This window comes from Ornithorhynchus anatinus, chromosome 5 (genome assembly GCF_004115215.2).
Source record: "Ornithorhynchus anatinus isolate Pmale09 chromosome 5, mOrnAna1.pri.v4, whole genome shotgun sequence".
In the NCBI taxonomy this organism is placed as follows: domain Eukaryota; kingdom Metazoa; phylum Chordata; class Mammalia; order Monotremata; family Ornithorhynchidae; genus Ornithorhynchus; species Ornithorhynchus anatinus.
In genome coordinates this window covers 14,625,227-14,631,532 of record NC_041732.1, presented here as the reverse complement: position 1 = coordinate 14,631,532, position 6,306 = coordinate 14,625,227, and positions in this window count along the sequence as shown.

The following is a 6,306-nucleotide window of genomic DNA, read 5'->3' as shown; positions in this document are numbered from 1 at the left end:
CGCACATACCGATTTACCCAGCCTCTACTGGCTTTAAATTTGTTTTTGGCCACGTTCTGTTCTCTGGCAATTCCTCCTGCCGTCGTTTTGAGCGTTCATGCGTTTCTGCCCATCCGCTGTTCCTTAATTGACTCACATATTCCAACACTGCTGTCAGTCTCAGGAAAGCTTCTGCTTTGTGGACCACGGAGAGCTTGCTTTATTGTATCAAAGCACTCGTCGTCTTTAAAGCACTCAACCAGCTCTCCCCCTCCTACCTTACCGTGTTGAATTCCTACTACAACCCAGTACACACACGTTGCTCCTCTAATGATAATGACACTGTACCTCAATCTCCTCTGTCTTGCTGCTGACCGCTTGCCCACATCTTTCCTCTAACCTGGAACTCCCTCCCCCTTCATATATGACAGATCACCACTCTCCCCACCTTCAAAGCCTTATTAAACTCATATCTCCTCAAAGAGGCTTCCCTTAAGTCCTCATTTCCCCTAAGCCATCTCCCACCTATGTCACTCTTGTACTTGAATCTGCATCCTCTAGACTGTAAGCTCGTTATGGAAAGGGAACGTATCTGCTACTTCTGCTGCATTGTACTCTCCCAGTCGCATAGTACAGTGTTCTGCACATTGGAAGCACTCAGTAAATACTACTGATTGATTTAAACACTTGATATTCACCTCATCCTCAGCACTTGTGCACATATCTGAAATTTCTTTTAGTGTCCATCTCCCCCTCTAGATCGTACGCGCCTTTTGGCCAGGGAACATGATTACCAACTCTGTGATAATATGTGCTTAATCCAGTGCTCGGCACACAGTAGGTGGTCAATTGATTGATTGGAACGTTTTGGTGTTCCTGTGTGGCTCTTGCTTACTCAATATCTCCTTGGCTTATTAGTTGTGGTATTTTTTAAGCATTGACAATGTGCCAAACAGTAGGGTAGATACAATACAAGGAGTTCAATCACACGTGGGGTTCACTGTCTAAGGGGGAAGGAGAACAGGTTTTGAATGTTCATTTTGCGTAGAAGGAAACTGACACCCAGAAACGTTAAGTGACTTTCCCAAGGTCACCTAGCAGGCAGGTGGCTGAGCTGGAATTAGAATCCAGGTCCTCTCACTCCCAGACCCGTGTTTTTTCCATTAGGTCACACTGTTGACTCTCTATTTTTTATTTTATTTTTCAGAAAATGAACAAGTAGTTTAAAGTGTTATGTATTTATTATATTGATTTATGTTCACAGCTCCCCCTGACCCACTACGAGTATCGTGCCACAGTAAAAGAGAGGCAGTCACTGTAGGGTTACAAAAATCAATCCCTTACCAATTCACTGCAAAGTGGGTCTGTTGTTGGTTTTTTAATGGTATTTGTTAAATGCTTACTATCTGCCAAGCACTGTACTAAGCACTGGGGTAGAGACAAGATAATCTCATGTCCCACATGGAGTTCACAACATCAATTCCTAGTTTACAGATGAGGTGACTGAGGTACTGAGAAGAGAAGTGACTTGTCCAAGGTCACACAGCAGACAAATGGTGGAGTGGGGATTAGAACGCAGATCCTTGACTCCCAGGCCCATGCCCTATTCACTAGGTCACACTGCTTCTCACTCTCTCCATCTCTAAATTGATTCTTGGGGACTTCAGTATCCACATAGATGTTACAACCCGTCTGCTGCCCACTTTCTATCACTTCTCAACTCCACTGACCTCCTGCTCCATGCCACCTTGCCCACTCACCAACTTGGACATGCACTTGATCTCATCACCTCTAGCCAATGCACAATCTCTATGCTCACCAACTCTAAAATCTCTCTATCTGACCACAACTTCCTCACCTCCCTTCTCTCATGAAAATCCCTCCTCCTAGCAGATCAATGCTAAAAATTTCCCCATGGAGAACTTCGACATTTTGACCCCCTTCTATTTTCTCAAGTCATCTCCATACCCAAACTACTTTCCCTTGATGACCAAACTGACGTTCTCAACCCCACCCTTTCTACTCAACTCAACTTTCTGGCTCCCCTAACCCTCCATTGATCTCCTACTGCTAACCCACAGCCCTGGATCTCTTGTGTCACCTCCTTCTGTCTTGTGCACAAGACGCCGAGCGCTGCTGGCGGAAACCTAGTTATCAGGCCAAACTCGTCCACTTCAAGTTCATCTTTGTGTGCTTTAACTCAGCCAACTTCTCTACCTGACAAAATTATTTCTCCAGCCTTACTGACACCCATACCTGTTGCCCTCGCCAGTTGCTCCAGATATTTAACTCCCTCCTCAAACGTCCTGTCATACCTTCCTCATCCTTAGCCCTAATAACCTGGTCATGTACTTTACTGAGAAAATTCAAACTATCAGGAGTGATCTCCCTAAAATATCCCCTGCCCCTCCCCAGTCCCTCCCACCTCTGATCCTTTCTTCAACTACCATTTTTCCCAGCAGTATCTCTGGAGGAAACCTCCTGCCTTCTCTCAAAATCCACCCTTTCTACCTGCACATACAACTCCATCCCTTCACACCTTATCAAAACACTTGCTCTCTCCCTTCTTCCCTCCCTAACCACCATCTTCAACTGTTGGCTGTCCAGTGGCTTCTTCCCCACTGTTTTCACCCATGTCCATGTCCCCCCATCCTAAAAAAACCCTTCCTTGACCCCACGGCTCTCTCCAGCAGCACAGCGCAGTGGATAGAGTATGGGCCTGGGAGTAAGAAGGTCATGGGTTCTAATCCCAACTCCGCTACTTGCCTGCTGTGTGGCCTTGGGCAAGTCATTTCACTTATCTGTGCCTCAATTACCTCATCTGTAAGATGGGGATTAAGACTGTGAGTTCCATGCAGGACAGGAACTGTGTCCAACTTGATAGACTTGAATCAACCCCAGTGTTTACTACAGTGCCTGGCACATAGTATGCACTTAACAAATACCATAATTATTATTCCTCTCCAAACTCCTTGAGCAAGTTTGCTACATTTGCTGTCTCAAGTTTCTCTCTTTCGAGTCTCTCCTTGCCCCGCTCCAATCTGGCTTCCTTCCACTTCACTTCAATGAAACAGCCCTCTCAGAAGTCACAAATGATCTCCGCCTTGCCAAATCCAATGGCTTCTACTCCATCTTAATTCTCCTTGACCTCTCAGTTGCCTTTGACACTGTCGACCACCCACCTCTCCTGGAAACAATGTCTAACCTCGGCTTCACTGACACTGACCTCTCCTGACACTGACCTTTCTGATGGCTCATTCTCATTTTCTTTAGTAAGCTCCTCCCCTGCCTCCCATCCCGTAGCTGTGGGGGCCCCTCAAGGTTTGGTTCTGGGTCCCCTTCTGTTCTCCATCTACACCCACTCCCTCGAAGAGCGCATTCACTCCCATGGCTTCAACTACCACCTCTATGCAGATGATTCCCAAATGTACATCTTCAGCCCTGATCTCTCTCCCTCTCTTCAGTCCCGTATTTCCTCCTGCCTTCAAGACAACCCTACTTGGATCTACCACTATCACCTCTAAAACAAAACGCCTTATCTTCACACCCAAACCCTGTCCTTCGCCTGACTTTCCCCCTCTGTAGATGGCACCATCATCCTTCTTGTCTCACAAGCCCCTAATCTTGGTGTTAACCTTGACTGCTCTTTCTCATTCAACCAGTACGCTCAATCCATTACTAAATCCTGTTGGTTCAATCTTCACGTCACTAAAATCCACCCTGTCTTCTTCATTCAAACTACCACATTAGTCAAAGCACTTATCCTTGGACTACAATATCAGCTTCCTTATTAACCTCCCATCCTCCTGTCTTTCCCTACTTCTATCAGTACTTCACCCTGCTTTCGGATCATATTTCTACAAAAACGTTCAGGCCATGTTTCTCCACCCAACAAGAACCTCCAGTGGCTTCCCATCCTCCTACTCACAGAAACACAACAAACAGAAACAGCTTCACCATCGGTTTTAAAGCATTCAATCACCTTTCTCCCTCCTCCCTCACCTTGCTACTCTCCCACTTTGCTCCTCTAAATGCTAACATTCTCAATATACCTCTATCTCGTCTATCTCATCGCCGACCTCTTGCTCATGTCCTGCCTCTGGCCTGGAATGCCCTCCCTCCTCAAAACCGACAATCACTCACCCCACCTTCAGAGCCTTATTGAAGTCACGTCTCCTCCAAGAGGCCTTCCCTGACTTAACTGACTTAACCCTCCTTTTCTCTTCTCCCACTCCCTTCTGCATCGCCCTGTCTTGCTCCCTTTATTCATCCCCTCTCCCAGCCCCACAGCACTCATAGCCATATCTGTAATTTTATTTATTTATATTAATGTCTGTTTCCCCTTCTAGATGGTAAGCTCACTATAGGCAGGGAATGTGTCTCATACTGTTATATTCTATACTCTCACAAGAACTTAGTACAGTGCTCTGCACATAGTAAGCATTCAATAAATACAACTGATTGACTGCCCGACCAGTGGTGGGCTGGAGAGCCATTCCAGGAGGCTTGCTCACTGTGGGCAGAGCTGAGGGGACTCATTTCCTTCCTGGTAGCTATCTAGAACCACAGAGGAGGGCAGCGGTGACTAGCAGGGCACATTGCGGGTGGGGGCAGAGTCCACAGAGTCTCCAAAGATTTGCTCCCACTCTTTCAGGCTCTTTTCTCTATTGTTTGGATTCTTGGTCATTTCCTCATCTGCTCCTAAACCTTCATGTGAAACTCCAGTCTTTCTTGTAGGCCAACCCCCAGGAAAGGCTTGACCATGGCCTAGGGGAAAAGAGCCCTGGCCTGGGAGTAATAATAATGTTGGTATTTGTTAAGCGCTTACTATGTGCCGAGCACTGTTCTAAGCGCTGGGGTAGACATAGGGGAATCAGGTTGTCCCACGTGGGGCTCACAGTCTTAATCCCCATTTTACAGATGAGGGAACTGAGGCACAGAGAAGTTAAGTGACTTGCCCACAGTCACACAGCCGACAAGTGGCAGAGCTGGGATTCGAACTCATGAGCCCTGTCTCCAAAGCCCGTGCTCTTTCCACTGAGCCACGCTGGGAGTCTACCTCCACTGCCTAAATGCTCTGTGTGTGACCTTGGGCAAATCAATTAATTTCTCTATGCTCTGGTTTCCTCCTCTGTAAAATGAGAAGTCTGTAAAATGGGGGTCCGGTATCTGTTCTCCCACCTACTTAGACTATGAGCCCGTGTTCGGGCTGTGTCCAAACTGATTATTATAATAATAATGATTTTTGGCCTTTTTAAGTGTTTTTTATGTGCCAGCCACTGTACTAAGCACCAGGGCGGATACAAGATAATCGAGTCAGGTACAGTCTGTCCCATATGGGGCTCACAGACTTAATTCCCATTTTACAGATGAGGTAACTGAGGCATAGAGAAGCAAAGTGACTTGCCCAAGGTCACATTGCAGATAGATGCAGAGCTGGGATTTGAACCTGTCTCCAAATCCCATGTTCTTTCCACTGGGCCATGTCCTCTAGTCTCTGCCATAGTGCTTGGTACATAGTAAGCCCTTAACAAATAGCATGGTTGTTATTTTCCACCCCAGAATAGGGCCTGGATCCCAGAGGCTGCAAAAAACCAGCAACCCAACTGAAAGGACCCACAGGTCATTGATATTTATCTTGCCTTCCTAAGGGGTCTCTATTTTCCAAGTTTGAATCCATATTGAAGCCACACAAGTCCCTAAAGATGAATGGGAAGCAGTGTGGCTTAGTAGAAAGAACATGGGCCTGGGAGTCAGAGAACCTAGGTTCTAATCCCGACTCTGCTACTGGACTGCTGTGTGACTTGAGGCAAGTCACTTACCTTCTTTGTCCCTCAGTTTTTTCATCTGTAAAATTGAGGTCAAATTCTACTCCCTCCTACTTAGACTTTGAGCCCCATGTGGGACAGAGACTGTGTCCAATCTGATTATCTTGTATCAACCCCAACCCTCAGAGCAGTGCTTGACTGTAAGTGCCTAGTGAGTACCATCATTATAATAATTATTAATTTCCCTATCAATAGTGGCTTCTTCAAATCTGAAGAACAACTCTATATCTCTGCCTACCCTCTGTCACCCTGCTGTACATATGAGGAGGCTAGTCCAGAGAGTCATGTTAATTGCCTTAGGTCACGCAGCAAGTCAGGAGTAGAGTTGGGCTTAGAACCTGACCGGCTGGATTCATAGCCCAGGGTTATTCCTGCTAAACTAGGTCAACCTTACTCCTGGCACAAGGTTTGAATTCATCCCAAATAGCCCGAGGCACCTGACCAGTCCTTCCAAAGGCTCCATCCCCTAGCCCCCCTTCTCATGCAACTCCCTCAGCCC